Here is an 18,491-nt window from a genome sequence, read left to right on the forward strand (position 1 = left end):
AGGATCACATATGTGGAAGTATACTATGTAGAGATACAGCAAGGACAGAATGGCAGGCAATATCTACTGCTTGATCGCCCATGTCATATCCCACAGTGTACAAACATACTAAGTGGGTGGATACAACTAGGATACCAATGATAGTCAGGTATTCCTATGTGTGCCATGACAGATACTGCTGTATGGTCATACAGCTGACACTGGAGTCTATTGTAGTGTGTCCCCAAGGGGACTACTTCATCATAGATGGTAGCTCTGTAGCAGCAACGTTTACATAGAGATGGGTATGCTACAGACTCCAGCTGCTGCTGCAGGTAATAGGCATAGGCAGAGACTGTGAACAATTTGGAGGACAACAAACTGTAGGAGAAACTGTGGGAGCTGTGTCAGCCTTGTTGTAGAGGCAGAGCCAGAGTGAGGCTACCCTTTCTACTCCAATTAAGGTATGTGTTTAAGGTAAGTATATTAGGCAACAGTATCACTAACAGTACTATGCCACATGTTTGTTGTGTCCTTGAGCAACATGGGGGATTAATATAACAATATGTCCACCATTTGGGCTACTGTCAGGCCATATGTTACAGTCTGGTAGTAATTTGGAGCATGTATGAGGGCAGTCAATGTTACAAGCAGGTACTTCAAATGTATATGTTATGTGTGCAGCTGTGCTAATCAGCACTGTGAGTTTGAAAGGATTGTTTGGTGCACTCTGATATTAGTGGTACTCATTTGCAGTACCTGAGTTGAATTTCTCTGTGAATGCATATTAATGCATGACATGACACTTTATGCACTTATACTTTTGCTATAGGGATATGTGAAGTGTGTTTCTATCTGCAGGTCTGTGACTTCCATCAGAGAAATGCAGACATAAAATTTTATATGCATTGTGTGGATAAAGATAGCATGACTCAGTTATTATTTGCTGGCCTCACAAAACTATAATTCCAGTGCTACACACCACTGGATTTGAACCCAGGATTGTGTGTGGCAAAATGTACTGTTTGTAAAGCATTTAACAGACTGAGCTACTGAGTAACTGCTACAGCAGGTATATTTGCAAGATATATGTGCACACATTCAGGCTGTGACAAACATTTTCTACATCCATCAATATGTGTATGGCTTTATATGGATGTATTTCTGCACCATGGTCCCAGTCAAACATGTATTTTGCCATTGATGCCTTAGCAGGTGGTTTTCTACATGTTGATGATAAAAGGGCACATTTACCTGCTATCAAATGCCTTACATCCATTATTATATCTTTGGCTTTCTAGTGGTACACTATTGCACCAGAGTCCAAGGTACACTCCCATTTTTTCCATTACTTTTAATCAAGTTTGTATGGTGTGGCACAACGTGCAGCTTCGCTGAAACACGCTTATTGACTGTAACTGGCAATTACTATGTTTTGTTTAAACCTATTTTAATTAAAAGTTATGTGCCATGGCAGGTTTATGCAGTGGTCTGCAGGTGCAATGGTCTTGGGTTTGAAATATGGGATAGGTGTTTATTTTGTGTGTATTACAATTTTAAAGACACATATAGTTAATATAGTTTATTTAGCTGAGCTTAGCGAAGCTGTATGATGCTCTGGGTCATGCAGCCCCAAACTAAAAAAATAAATAAAAAATGGGGAGATAGGAAAGCAGTAAAATGGGGTGCAAGCAGGGGGAAAACCTTGTGAAAGGCAGATAGGGGTGTGCAGGAAGGGTGTAAGAAAGAACCATGGCTATCCATTTCTTGTACAGCAACAACTTTGCACTTTGGCAGAATTTTTACATGACTTTGAACTCTCACCCCCAGAGAGAGAGATGAGGACAGCATAACAACATTGTCAAGCCAATTGGACCAAATTACGTGTGTCCAGTGGAGATGTGTGTGAAATGGAGAGCTATGTATGGAACAATATATATATTTTTGGGGGGACAGGTGCAAGTGAGAGTGGAATGATGGGGGAAGGGACATAGGTATGTGTGTGGGAGGTAAGTTGGTTAGTTGAGGATGCATTTGCAGACAGACAAGACAAACAAAACAGCAGATGGGGCAGTGTGTGACATATGAGGGGGATGAACACCTTGGACAGGGAGGGTGTTGTTGTGGAATCTAAGTCCCATGTGGCTCCACAAGGCAGCAGCATGACTCACATCCCCACCCATGGGACTGTCTGCACTGCTCCATCACTGTCCCAGGGGTGGTGGTGGTGGTGGTTGGGTACCGGGGTGAGGCTGCCCCACCAGGGTGACCAGCATGTCCTCAATGTGGTACAGGCTGTGGTCAAACCCACAGTAGACTATCCTGTTCGCCAAAACTGGCAGCTCAGCCCTGGTGATGACTCCCCCTCCACCACCATTCCAAGTGGGGGACACATCCCCGTCCCATGGGATGGTACTACCCAATGCTGCAGATACAGGGGCACCAGAGGAATCACTACCAGTCTGGGTCCCAGATGTGCTGGGACCTGGTGCCATGGCCAGATGAGGCAAGGTAAGCGGATTAGCTGGAACCAACCTACCTTAACATGCTGTGGTAAATGAGGTATAGAAATAAGTTAATCTTAGTAATAACCAAACCATTGTTAGTATTAACAGAATAGAACATCACATTTATCGATCCAAATACATATTACTGCAGCAAATTAATAGAGACATGCAAGGAATACAGCCATACTGGAAATATTTAGACAGATTTATTTAGGAATTAACAATGTTGCTTAACACTTTATTGTTACTGCTGATAAGTGTCTGTGAAATGTTAGCACAATCATATCTGCTCATAACATGGGCTAGCTCAACCATATACCTTTTGTTCCTGGAGTGGGAGAAAATGAGAGCATTATGTGACTGAATTCATTTTGTATTCTAGAACTATTACAGTGTTATACTTGACTGTAGTGACAGTAGAACACACATGCATGGAATACAGCCATACTGCATTTATTAAAACAGATTTCTTTAGGAATCAGCAATGCTGCTTAATAATTTATTGCTATTGCTGATAAATGTCTGTGAAGTCCACACACAATATGTGCCTATAGAGAGGGCAGCTGTAGGAGGAACAGAGAGCTTTATGTGACTGATATTGGTCTGGAGACAGTGTTACACTTGACTGCAGCAACCTTACCATAGACAAGCAACACATTCCACTCTACTGTAATGGTTATGATAACACAATCCTGCTGTACACCATTTTGCTTACTGGTATTGATATTGTTTATTGTTTATTGCAATACAGTTGTTACTGTTCATTTATTGCACTACAGCTCTAATTGCCCATTAATTGCACTACAGTTCCACTTGTCCATGTATTGCACTACAGTTTTTATTGTGTATACTTTATTGCAGTAAATGCTTCATTTTTGCTTATTGCACTACAGTTAGCCTAATAAATCTGTACTTACCATACTCACGGTACAACCTGGCCAGGCACCTGGCATGAGATTCAACATTGCGAGCCCTCTCAGCTGCAGCTCTTGGAAAAAAAATGTCCCAGATTCATACCAGTTATGTAGACATTCATCTTGCAGTTTGATAAAACAGTGGAAAACATACTTACATATTTGTGGGGCATGCTCAGCTCATGCTTCTTGGATCCAGGTGTCCAAGGTTGTACTCTTTCTTCTCTTCAGGTCATCAAAATGGTGGCGACACTGCTCACCTGTGTGGGGGATACCAGTAGCACTGGTGAGCTTCCTAGCTAACTGGTCTCAGGCCTCTGCCTTACATTTTGAGACCTAGAAACCACCCTGCATCAGCCTGGGTTCATAATTGTTTAACAGGAGCCCAACAAAGACCCATGACTCCTGAACACTCCATCAATGTTCCTGAAAGCATGCACCTACACTAGCATCTCCTGCCATATCAACAGATGATTAGACTCCAGTGAATGGTGCAGAATTCCTACCTATTGGCCGTAATATAGGCTGTTTTCCCACCCTTACATGTCATTGAGCAACATTTAAGAAAGCACTGTGCTCTTTAGCATCACACAAACCAGCTAAGCAGAGCTAAGCAGCACAAAATCTCGCACAACCCAGGTTTTACCTAAGCTTAGCACCACACAAACAGTAGCAACCGTTATTTTGTTTAAGCAGTGCTCAGCATAGTGCATCAGTGCCATATATCACAAATATGTTTTTGAAATTAAACATATAAAATAAGTTAAATTACAGACATCTTATGACTGCTATGGACTCAAACCCAAGACATACTAAGCATTAGGCTGTAACTCTACCCATTTAGCTACTTGGATATTATTAAAACTACTATACCTTCACATATACTGCTGGGCTACCTGTTAACATTGCTAAGCACCACAGTGCACCACTCAAACACTCCTAAAAAGACCTAAAAATAAATAATTAATTACACCCGGTTTCTATTTTTAGATGTCTGGCAGCTGTCGGCTATATATGTATGAGTGCCACTCGGCTCTATGTCATTCCGTGCCATGCAACACAAACAGCAATCAAAAAACAAAAAAACAAAAAAAAAGTGTTATTATGATAATTACAGCTGGTTTCTGTTTTTAGATGTGTAGCAGGTGTCAGGTGTCTACATGTGAGCAGAGCTTGGCATTGCTGTTCTCCACGCCGCACAGTGCAAATCTACAGAGTGGAAAAAAATAACTCATAACAATAAAATATTACACATTTGAGCCAATTCACAGCATTTCAACAGTAGCAGAGAACATTACAGGGAGCCTCATCCTATATATAACAGCTTCCTAGGCATCCACAACCAAGAGTGGTCTCTACACTTCTCCCTACACAGATTCAATATCTTTGTTCCTATGCTCTCCCTTGACAGTGCAGCATGATTAATATGCATGGCGCACTGCTGAGGGAGAGCCATGGCTGTGTACACAGATACATTCCATGTGGGCTCCACACGATGCCTACACGGATTTTATTAAATCTTGGGGAGTGTCATTTTAACATGATTTTACCATTTAATTTGTAATCCCATGTCTTGTTTGTTTATTCCTGCAAGGCTATATTTACTGAAATTACAAGTTGTGATATTACTGCTATACTATTTATCTATTTTCGTAGACAATCTTTATCAACTAGGAGAACTCTGGCATCTTTTATTGAATGAATTGCATTACTCATTTTGCAGTCTTTAGCATGTTTCATTACCCAGAGCCCATTTCCAGTTTTTGAATCTGAGATGAGTAGTCCAAAAATAAATTGTTACTCAGCAGTACCCCTCCATGATGATAGCTTACCTACCCTTAATTCTGACTTGTTTCCTGTTTTTAACAATGTTTTGTCCATTGACTTATGTATCAAGTGACATTTAATGCTTTTAATTTGTCAGTTATTCTCTTATGTAGAATAGTGTTGAATGCCTTAGCAATGACAACATAAAGAGCATTCACAGTTAATTCTTCAAGTGCTGTTGATAATTCTTTAGATAATGCCATGAGATTCTAAAGACCCAACTTTCCGTTTACAAACTCATACTGTCCCAAAGTTAAGAAATGTAGGTGTCTGTAATTTTAGGATAAACTTCTCCATAACTCTCTGATTGATTTTTAATAGAACACTGGCCAGGCCAATGAGAACAAAGTGTATGGATTAAATGTATAACCCTACCCTTAGTGAACTGTTACCACTACAGCTTGTTAACATAGATAAGGGATTTATCTATGTGCTAATATATTATTATGACTGATAGGGGGGTAGATTTTTATTTATTACGTATTGAAAGCTTCCAGGTTCATTTTGTCTTCCCAAGATATGTAAGATAATGTTACTGGTGTCAGGAGTTATCATGCCTGTGGTTATATAAGTGACTTATATCCCTTTGTTCCTTTAGCATTCTGATATGTCATTACTTATTCTGAACTTTGAACATGATTTCTGTACATGTTCATTTATTCTGTCCTGCACCAGTATGATTTCTTCTTCATTTTATATGTAACATACATCCACAACTTTTTCTTTCCATTTTTTTCAGACATAATCAAAAAATACCTTCAATCTGAGTTAGTAACTAAATTAGAAACAGTTGATAAAAAATAATTGTGTACTTTATTATAGATGTCATATGTCTAGGGTGATTTTTAAAGCTAATTTCTAGCATTTCTTTTTCTGTTTTATAGCTTATTAATTTTTATACCTTTATTAATTTTTGTCATGTTGAATTGAACTGTTGCTGTGTCTTATTGGTATGTGTTTATGAACATAAAAGTTTTAAATATATAACTCAGTCTGGGCCACTGATTTGCATCTATGTTATTTGTTGCATCATACATTCCAGTGGCAAAACATAGGAAAGGTAATTTATTTATCAATTACTTTAATGTTGCTCATGCATTAAAGAGTTCATTAGCCACAGCAGAAACTCTGATCCAGGAAAAAAATCTCCCGTAAATAGTTCCCTTAGTCAGAATATTTAAGAAGAGCCTATTAGATAATGTTAGACAATGTGCTTAACTTGTGTCACAGAATTCCAGTTTACCTTAATAATCATCATGAGACCAACTTTTGTTTTTTTTTTTTTTTTCATTTTTCAGATTTCCCATATATGACTCAGCTAAAGGCCAGTGTTAGCAATTTGGGGGCACCCAGCAAGTGTCAAGTTGGGCGCCCCTGGGCATTTCCATTCCAAGTATCACCCTGTCAATGTCATCCCTCCAATCAAACCTTTTATTTCATGCTGCAGAGTTTCAGGAGTAGTACACAGACTGAAATGTAATGCAAATGCTCTTACATTACAACAGGCCAATTTTCTGCACTATATTGACATTTACAGAGACTGCTGTTTAGTTTTGATGATGATGTATTACAAAAAATACTATGCACAGGGCTGGCTTTAGGTAAAATAATGCCCCAGGCAAAGAGTTTTATGGTGCCAACCACTGTCTTTTGTTTCACATCCCCCCACACACACCATCAGTTAGCTCACACCATGCATATTACTTTTTTCTTCCTTTTCTCATATTTGCCTTACTCTTCAGCTTTTTCAAGACACTCTATTTTTATATGCTTTGAGGTGCATTTTAACGTTCTTTTTAATATATATATATATATATATATATATACAGCTTTTTCATCCAATGATGACTTGCTCAAAAATTATGATAAAGGAAAGAAATTCATTGTTGCTGTTCAGCTTTACTTTTCCTTTCATCTTTTCAACACACATGACCTGACCAAGGCAGTGTAGTAATAGCTGTATAGGAAATGACTCAGTTAAGCTGGGTATCTTGGGAGCACAAGGCCCCCAGATGCCATAGTGTCATAGTTCCTCTATGGCACATTTTAGATACGTTTCCCTACCTTTTTATCCATTGGAGGCCTGACTAAAAATCATGAGTAGGAAAAGGATCTCAGTCATCCAATTTTTTTCTTTCAAGGAAGACATAATATGCAAAGCTGACGAAACGGTTTTTCACAATAAATTAACAAGACAAATATTTGAGAATATACATAAATCCTGCATGGGAATACTGTTTGCTTTCTAAACCTTTCCATGAAAAAAAGGCAATCACTGTCTCTGCATTCCTCTAGTGTTAGACTGGGATGAACGCAGTGGTTCAAATGGACACAGTCATGTATTTCACATGACACGTACATAACATATCTCATTACCCTTACCCCCCCAAAGGCACACACCTGTACATGTGCCTGATTTATGATTGTGAGGAAAGTGGAAAAATAATGATCACAGTAAGCTATTCCAACTTGTTTGTCTTAGTACGCTGCAGCTACATAAACTACGGTAACATTCTTTGCACATATCTGAGGTATGTGAGAAAAGCAGAAAAAATGATCTTATTGTGTTCAGTCCCAACACAAGTTGTAATGACCTTCTGTGCAGACATCTGAAGTGTGATTGTGATGCAAATTCAAAAAGTAATGACCACACCATCCATAAACTCCCCCACAAGTCAGAATGATCTTTTGTACATGCCTCTGAGCAAGGATGGTTTCAGAAAGGATGTTGCTGAGGTCAGAGGCCACTCACTAAGTCTATGTCAAAATCCATTTATGCAGTCTAGGGTGTAAGTGCCACCAGACCCATAGAAGCTGAATATTCTGTGATGCATTTATACCTTATTTATGAAAAATAATTACTTGCTAATTGCACTTTTTACTGCTACCTAGACAAGTTATATGCCCACCTGACATTATGTGTGTGTGTGTGCGTGTGTGTGTGTGTGTGTGTGTGTGTGTGTGTGTGTGTGTGTGTGTGTGTGTGTGTGTGCAGATAAAAATCAATGATATTTTACACACACACACACACACACACACACACACACACACACACACACACACACACACAAACAAACTCACAGGTAAGCCATAGCAAAACTAGTCTTATACTGATTTCAGCAAATACAAATACATTGTGTAATATTAGTTCTGCCACAGCAGAAAAGTGCCTATTGTTTAGCAGCCATCATGCATACCTAACACAGTCTGATTTCATAGAACATCCCTGATTTTGAGTAATATTTCTGCTTTGTCCCTCATAAAAATTTTGATTTGCTGGTAAATCATTTGGGATTACAGACAGTGAGTAATGCCAGACATTAGAGTTTTATATTTCTTATTGTCCAAGAAATGCATGCTGATGCAAAATGTGCTATTTCATTACCTTTTTAAATGAATTGGAGTAATATTTAAAAAATAAATTCCCTGACTATGAGCCTTTATTCTACCATTATTTTTGTCTTTGCCCAGAATTATTGAGTAAAGAAATTGAGAGTTATAATATCTGGTGTCCTGACAGGATTTATAAAACTTCCTGAAAGGTAAACATCCCTGAAGATCAGGAGCATCTGTTCTTCTTAAAATCCCAGATAAGCACCTTAAAATCCTAGGTAAGCACTGATATTGGTCACTCTGAGCTGCTGATCTCCATCACTTTACCTAACTCTTTATATTTTACTGTTTACCATATTTATCATAACAGGGTCATACTATAAACCTGTTTAGGATAAAGAACATAATAGGAGAATGAATGATCTTTTTTCTCTACATTTTCTCCCAGCCAGTGGCAGCTTTTGTGGGGCTCCCACACAGTCAGCCACTGGAATTCTGAGTGCCTAAGGCCAGCTATGATGAACATTTTATAGATGGCAGAATGCTCAACAGCAAAATTTAACTAAGTCATGGGCAGTATGTCAGTGGTAAAAATGTAATGAAATTATGAACTCTGCTACTTGACAAAACATTGTTGTACACTCAGCGATGTCTTAGAATTTTAAAAAAGAAGAGGTGCTGCCCATCCTTTAAGGATTTTTCATCCTTAGAGTTATTACCTGCATGGCTTATTATGTACATACGACTGCTGTACTAGCGTTAGTTGGCCCATTAAACATGGAACAAAATATCAAAATAAGTAGTTTTGGTTGGCTGCCTCCCAATATTAGGGGGCCCCCAGTGACTATGGGGTTTGCTGGTGCCTAAAACTGCCCATGGTCAGCTAACACAGTCTATGAGAAAGCTGTTTTATGTCTGTTACTTCATTATTTAGTAAGTAATATTGCTGTGTAACTTTAAGAGAACTGTGCAATGGAAACATTTGTTTTGCTTCTTACCTTCTACTGAGTAGGCTTGTAAAACAGGATTATATTTTCATTAATTTACTGTTGTTTCAGTGAGGGTAATATCAGGTTCACTTCTGTTATGCGGTTTGATTTATTTCAAAAGTCTAATTCATACCCTTTGTACACGAATCACAGCTTGTTAGGTCAACTCAATCATGCATATCTGCATCTTAATGTGTTGATCAGAAATGCAGCTATTTATTTATTTACTGCTACTTACACATTCAAAGTTGTTTCTCCATGGATGTCTCTGCCTCTCAAGACCAAAGTGCAAGTAATGTCTTCCTATTTACAATCAGTATTAAAAGACTCTAGAATTTGATGGTTTAGCTTTCGTCCAAAACGGCCTCTGAAACATGGATGTTCAAGACAATCTACAAACTCCATTGCACACTTATCAGCTCCATTTTAATGATGCAGAGCAATTTACTATTATTTTAAATCTAAAATTAGTTTATTTTATGGGATATTTTAGATACTATCAGCACTGGTGCTGTTCATCTTGGATAAAATTCATATTTCTTGAATACTATCAGTACAGGTGCTGTTCATCTTGGATAAAATTCATATTTCTAGGGCCAGGAATGCAAGTTCTGTATAAGAAAACCATCTGCGTTCAAGCTATGATAAATTGAAAAAAAATCTTACAAAAGTCTGCAGTTGAAATGAAGGTGAATGTTTTGCCTGTGTAACCTGTAATTTATAGAATATCATTGTGAAAAAGTTTATTACTGAGACAGGTGATTACTTCTTCCAGAATCCATTATGTTTCCCCAGTCCTATCAACCTTGTATCATATATTTCAATAAACAAATGCATGGGATACAAATACTGAAGATGCAGCAGTTATATGGAAAGATTCAGATTCAAAAACATTTCAAATCACTTTTTTGGGGTGGAACAATAAAACTGTAACATCTGCAATACTTCTGTTAAATGCAACTGTGAACTTAAAATGAGCCTTTTAAGAAATATTTCTCAAGTAGTTGTGAAGCAGGCAACACAAAATAAGCAATGACCATCTTGAGCAAATATCATTGAACTATAGTCATGTGAGCAAAAGTGCCTTGAGCAGGTGACTGCATGTCCTTTATTCATTGTGTATTTAAATACCTCATACAAAATGTTCAGAGCTCTCTGAGTTATATCTAAAGCAAAGGTTGAAAAGTTATTTATTGCTAAGTTAAGGCTATTTGCTAAGTTGCTTTTACCAATGGAGTAAAATGGTTTCTTTCACTGAGGAAAATGTCTGAATGCTTTTACACAGTACAAGTTACTGTTATTTTTGTACCTGCTTTTCCAAAATTACTAAAACTGTTCCATAATGTAAATATTTCTATATTTAGAAGTAACAGCAGGTGCAAGTTGCTTTTATGTAGGTGTGTGTGTGTGTGTGTGTGTGTGTGTGTGTGTGTGTGTGTGTGTGTGTGTGTGCGCGCGATTGGAGTGGGAGCATTAAGTGGATGCATTTCCTGGCAGATGTACCATGAATATGAGAATTTTCCTGTGTTCTGTTGAATCCTATAATATATATTGAAATGTACCTTTATTGTTCTATCTCTGCTGATGGTATACCAGTTAAGAAACTTTCAGAGTTTGCTTATGTTATGTTCTTTTTCATGTAATTTGGAAAATATGGAGTCTTCTAAGGAAGCATATATTTCCATAAACTATATTAAAAAAGAGGTTATTCATTAGGACCTGGCAGACATTTCCACTAAATATTTACCTCTGACAGACCATCCAACAGGAATGACTGCTCTACTTAATTTGGAATACTGCTTAAACAAAGTATATCTTTTTGCATTTAATTTTTTCAAAGTTTAAGAGTGACATCTTAACAGTGTGTCTTATACCTCTCCATGATTACAGTTCAAGAATAAAAGTGTTTTATTGTTTTATTTTTATCTTTAAAAAGAAACATAGGATTAAAAGAAGATAAAACATGGCATTTTTATTTAGATAAATCTACCCATTCAACAAAAGTGGATCTTTTTAGGGATGATCCATGAGCAGTGCCTGGTTAGGTAACTTGCTTGGTAGCATACAGGTGGGGGAATTCAATAAAGCCTCCAATTTTTTTTTCATGCAGGCATCGCTCTGCAATGCCTACATGGCTATGAACATTTTTAGATTCAGTAAGCACTGCTGAGTGGCACGTATGCATGTGCAAACACTGAAAATTCTGCGGCATGTAAATATCCAAATAAGCAGGTGAATATCATGAAAATGAGGAAGGTCGAGCAATCCAACAAGAAGAAAGGCTTCTGTTCAAACATCCTGTCAGTGTCCATAGTGTATGCAGAAACATTCTGCATACAGGAGTCTAGACAGACAAAAGGGGATGTCAAACTGCAGATATGTAGAAATAAATCCCCTGAAAATGTTATACTAATACACATTTGATCAAAACTATTATTGTGGATGTTAGAAAGAGGAAGCGAATAAATTAAATTAATAATTTTTATTTTAATAATCTCGGCATGTTTGCACTACCACCACAGTGCACAGACATGCTTAATAGAAAAATAAAAAATTGGAAAAGAAATATTTTATTATATTTGACAGAAATGTATTATAGGATCTTGCATCGGGTCCGTACAATGGTGCAATGCTGCTGTTTCTAAGGTCATAGGGCTATGAAGTGTGTAGTTTCCAGGCTGTCAGCATGGATATGTATGTAAATAAGCTGGAGTTATTGAATAGCAAAAAGGAGTAACCATGTTCGCATCTCCCCTTTGGGTAGGCTCTTAGACCATGTTGATGTTAATACAGGATGTGACTGACATCGGGGGGGGGGTGTCCTGTTACTTCTAAGCTCTTTTAAGGTTATGTGCATGTGCACTAAAATAGGGCCATTAAATAATGTTAATTATATTGTAGGCAGGTGGAATGCATTATAGCTAGCCAATCACACATTCTGGACATACATCAGACCTGCATAAGTATGCATACTGTTAGAAAAATATGTATTAGTGTATGTATTAGTAATATGCTTAGTGCATTTAAGGCTTGAAAAGGGTTAACACATTTATTTTATTTCACACTGCATAAAATCTGTACAAATTGCAAAAGCTTTCTAACCTTGTATTGTCATGAAATATGCGTAGCTATAACCTTTGCTTATGCTTTGGAAATTTACAGGGAAGCAGATAATTTCTGCTTGTGTCAGAAAAATAATAAATAGATATATCACTTGTATTAATGTTATGAGAATTAGACAAGGAGTTCCGCTTGTGCTGTGAGAAAATACACAGCTGCAGAAGCTATAGATAATCAGAACAAAGACTGCTTAAAAATATGAACTGCAATCAGCAGTTGCTTGTGCCTAAGCTAGAAAAGTACCTTGAAATGTAACACATGTCTTAGAACTACACAATAGAAGCCCACCAAGGCCAGGTTGTTTTTCCCAAATGTTTTTCATAAATCCAGTCATGTCAGCAGAAAATCTGAGTAACATCTGCTGTAAAACAATACTGAAAGTTGTGTTTGATTACATAAACCATAGAAGGCAATGTCTTGTGGAACAGTATAAAAATAGCATACTTCCTGTTAGTAGTTAGGCAAAATCCTGTATTTGCATGTTTTTGTCTCCTTACAGCAAGTTATTAAATGTGCCTTATCTGAACCTTACGTGTATTGGTCTTTTAAGTTTTTTCCTTTGACACATACACTCTACATTCTGATTTTCCCCCAATATACTGGACCATTGCAGTACAGACTTGGGAATTTTAACTGAGATAATGCTAGGGGCTGTTACAGATCTGTTACATCTGTATGTGCTAAATGCTGAAGTCAATGCTGCTGGTGCTGCTGACAATAGGTCTAGGCTGAGAAGGAAAAGAGTGTTCAGGCCCAGGGTAACCTTTCAGGGGCTACATGAGCTGAAGATTGTAGAACTCTACAGGGTGGACAGGGACATACTACTAGAACTCAATGAGCTCTGCCACCCTCAACTCAGACTAAAAGCCAACAGAGGAGAGTACATCCAAGTGGAAACAAAGATATGTGTAGCCCTTAGGATACTGGCTACAGGTACTTTCAAAAGACCAACTCAGGACATGATGGGGCTCACAGGTATCTGCCTCCAGAATACTCCACCATTTCCTGGATGCTATGCTACCACATGCCAGTGATCACATATCTTTTCCCCTCCCCCCTAAGGCAAGGGCCATCAAAATGCAACAGTTCTACCATGTAGAACACTACTCTGAAGTACAGGGTCCCACAGATTTCACTCATGTTCACATCAAGGCACCACATGGTGAGCAGGGTAGAGTCTATGTTAACCACAAGGGGTACCACTCCATCAACGAAAAGGTCATGTGTAATGCCCAGGGGATTATCCTGAATACGTGTGCTGGCAGCACTGGCAGTTATCACGACTCCCACATCTGGTGCATATCAGAGCTGTACCAGATGTTTGCTGGGGAGTACATTCCACATGGCTATTTACTGGGGGATGCTGGCTACGCCCTGGAACCATGGATGATGACACCCACCAGAAATGCACATGTACCCCACGGAAGAATGCCATAATGAGGCACATGTACAAACTAGGAACATCACAGAGTGCGCATTTGGGCTTCTGAAGTCATGATTCCCATACCTAGATATATCTGGAAGAGCCCTGCAGTACTCTCCAGTCACATGTGCACATATATTAACAGTATGTGCTATGATACCCAATCTGATCCTGTGGAAACAGCTACATCAGGATCAGTAAAGGGAAGGGATACACAGCCCCCCACCAGTGCCTAGGTCACCACAGCCACAGTCACAGGAGGACTCAGAGGAGGAACTCCCTGCTGATGTCCCTGTAAGCAGACATAGGGATGCTCAGTGTGCCCTGGCTTTGGCTAAGAAACAACGCATAGTACATCCACTGACAACCTAGGGACTGACATCTTACTCCTACTTGTATACAGTAATTAAAATTGATGCCAGGCAAGCCATACAACTTGTACCTAGCCATGTATTGGCTGTGTACGGCTTGCATCAGACAGAGTCAGCCCTGAACTACAGTTCTATCAACTGCTGCATTTGCAAGGTAAGTCTCTAACCTACACTCTACTTGTAAAAATTATTATGATATGGCATTGTATGTATGGACCTGCTACATTTATATATATATATATATATATATACATATATATATATATATATATATATATATATATATATATATATATATATATATATATATATATATATATATATATATATATATATATATATATATATATATATATATATATATATATATATATATATATATATATATATATATATATATATATATATATATATATATATATATATATATATATATATATATATATATATATATGATATATATGTATGGGTTCCCTTTATAATTTTGAAATACTGAAATCCTGACTTTCAATATTTCGAAATTATAATACCGAAGCCTTGAAATTCCGAAACATCAGAAGCAAGAAATTCAAAATAATGAATTTTGGAGCTTCTGGTGTTGCGGTGTGTGAATGCATATGTGTAATTGTAGGTAAGTACGTATGAGTGTGTTGGTTAGGGGATTTTGTGTATGTTAGTGTATGTTTTGGCTGTGATGTGGTTGTAAGGGGCTGTGAAATGTGTGTGTGTGTGAGTTACCTTTGTGTGTGTGATTGTGCGATCTTGGAGTTAGTATATATAAGTAGGCGCGTGTTGCAGTGTGTGAATGCATAGGTGTAAGTGTAGGTAAGTATGTATGAGTATGTTGATTAGGGGCTTTAGTATATGTTAGTGTGTGTTTTGGCTGTGATGTGTGTGTGCAAAGGGCTGTGAAATGTGTGTCTGTGAGTTACCTTTGTGTGTGTGATTGTGCGGCTTCCGTCCCTGCTTGTCTGTAGTGTAGGATTGTTTGTTTGATTGTGGGGGAAGATTGTGTGCATGTGTATGTGTGTGGTGTATTTGCACTGTAGGTTCACGATTTTAAAATTCGCGGTTATGAGGTTTCAGTATTTAAAGGTTTCAGCTATAGAATTTCGAAATACTTAAATTTGAGATTTCAGTATTTTGGGATTCTATAGTGAACCCATATATATATATATATATATATATATATATATATATATATATATATATATATATATCAGTTCACTTTATAATCCCGAAATCCTGAAATTTCGAATTTCAGAATCTCGAGATCATAAAGTCGTAACCTTAAAATCCCAAAACCCCAGAAGAGCGAATTTCAAAATCGCGATTCCTACACTAACCATACATGAGACACATACACACACCTTCCCCCAAACACAAACACACAAACCTACACTACATACAAGCAGGCTGCGCACCCACACCCCCCCCTACTTAAATATACTAACTCCAATGTCGTACTACGCAAACACACGAAAACGCCACCATACAATCTACATTCTCCCCGCACACACACATCACAGTAACAAAACACACTGACACACATACTAAAGCCTCTAACCAAAATCCTTAAACATAAATATTTACCTGAACTTATATCTATCCATTCACACAGCGCACCACCAGAAGCGCTACTTCAACATCTGCGTACTTCGGGATTTTGAAATTTGCACTTCTGGGGTTTCGGAATTTTGAGGTTTCGGCTATATAATCTCAGGATTCTGAAATTCAATATTTCAGAATATCGAGATTATAAAGTGTCCTATATATATATATATATATATATATATATATATATATATATATATATATATATATATATATATATAAAACATACATCTCAGTCTCTCCCCATATATCTACATAATATATAAATATATATATATATATATATATATATATATATATATATATATATATATATATATCATACAGATACACTGCTACATTTTTATATACATCCATATTATATATATAAATATGTGTGTGTATGTCTGTATTGTCCTATATACACTGATAATTGTGAGTAAAGCTGCACTATGATACATCTATAATGTTGCTCAAAGATCCATAGTAAGGGCTCAGCAGTACATAATGCACTTACCTACAGATGCCTCTGCCTGCTGGATGTCAGCACACATACAGCAACAGGTGACCTGGTGGTGTAATGTGCAATGTTGTCTACACACGCATGGACAGGGCACATTGTTCCTGCCCACAGGCTTGCCCATCCAAATGCAAACAGACATATTTTGCCAAACTGGTAACTGTAGCCACATAGCTAGGATGAATAACAGTTATCTGACTGCTAGGCTATTAGATGCAGATAACAGTATGAAGCAATATCACTGGCAGGTCACAGAAGCTGTTCAACAGAAGCATCATTTATGTAATCCACAAGTAATTTGCTTGCAGCCATGTATAAAATAGCTGTTAAACATGGTGTGTGTGTGTGTGATAAGTACTATGACCTATAGTGTGCAAGACTACATTGGTAGGGGTTCTAATCTCACTTCATGCCACTCGATGTGTGTGTGTGCATGCATCTCCTGCAAAACAACTGAGAATCTCTCATTGACTACCAAACTGCAATGGTTCAGCACATTTTGGCCCTCTATGTTGATTCTGGCCTCCAAACTGCCCTGTTCTACATGACCTGCTGACATCATCTACCTTAAGACTACCAGATGGCATGATAATGTTACACTTAAGATATGGCATATGCAGTAAGTACTGTGATCTATACTGTGGAAGATTAGAGAGGTAGGGGTTCTACTCTCATTCCAGGACACTTGGTGTGAGTGTGTCTACATACGACTTAAATATGATCACCTCAGTGACTTAGAATGTGGTAGACTTTTGCAGTAGTTTGGTTGTAGCAGGTGATGTGGGCCTCCAAATGCCTGATCACAAGGCCTGCTGATGTAATCAAGCATAAAATGTCCAATAGAGACAGCAATATCAGATTTTAGGTGTGGTGCATGCGTTACATACTGTGATGTATATTGTGTAGATAGGTAGGACTTCTAATCTACTTTCAGCCAAGATGGACTGTGTGTGTGTAATGTGCAGTGCCCTGCAAACATTAATTGAAAGAGTTGCTATCTTCAATGTAGCCAGGATTGTGTGTGTGGCTATTTACATCAACTTATGAAATCATGGGATCTTTGAACTTTAGTAGCCTAATGGCCCTAGAGCCCTTACAATCCTAGCCAAGTTTTTAACCTTATTTACACTATCAACAAATATTGCCCCTACAAATGAGGGACAGAGGCAGAAGCCGTGGGGTGAAATGACAGTCACTCAGCCAATCATATAGATGGCATCTGATGAGGCCCAATGACGTGCTCTGTTTTCCATTAGGCAGGAGTCTGTTTCAAAGGTTTGTGAAAGTCTGCTAGACAGATCTCTCCCACCAGCATCTTTTACTAATATCACATACCAGGTTAATGTCCTGACAATGAGTAATCCATGTACCATGCCACCTACAGATATGCAGCATTTTCATTCTAGCAGGGTCACACATTGCCCCATTTGCAAGGCAGAGATCACCTCTGAGTATTCTGTATGCCACAGGCTATGATGACAGTGATTTCAGATGATCCCTGTTAGACAGCTAATGAAGATGTGAAGTTTCTTTGTGAATGACCATTGTGTTGTGTGCAATTGCCAGTAGTGCTTGGAAAGGTACAGTGAAGATGTGGATGTCCATGCATGCACAAAGGACTTGTTCAACTTTGCAGACATGACTTTAGCCATGCAAGTCTACAATGCCTGTCAAGCAACCAGACAGCAAACCGGATGTTGTATAACATGATGTGAGAACACAGACATATGTTCCGGATACATAACTGTAAGGTATGACATATGTAGGACATGTGGCAGGCTGACAGACTTTGACCAAAGGTGGTCACTCCTCTGCAGTAGGCTTCAGAGCCATGTAATTCAGATATCTACCATTAAGCTGTTGAAGGGTGGGATGCATGAATTGTGGTGAAATTGTCACATAATATGGACCACTG

At 38.0% G+C, this 18,491-nt stretch overlaps 1 protein-coding gene across 2 annotated transcripts in view; it reads left to right on the forward strand.

The window, feature by feature from the left end:
* The window catches only part of BEGAIN (brain enriched guanylate kinase associated), a 3,126,115-nt gene that overhangs the window by 127,161 nt on the left and 2,980,463 nt on the right, over positions 1–18,491 (forward strand). The gene's annotated exons all lie outside the window — the stretch shown is intronic.

Source organism: Protopterus annectens, chromosome 6.part0 (genome assembly GCF_019279795.1).
Source record: "Protopterus annectens isolate FY-2018-M chromosome 6.part0, PAN1.0, whole genome shotgun sequence".
NCBI classification, from domain to species: Eukaryota; Metazoa; Chordata; order Ceratodontiformes; family Protopteridae; genus Protopterus; species Protopterus annectens.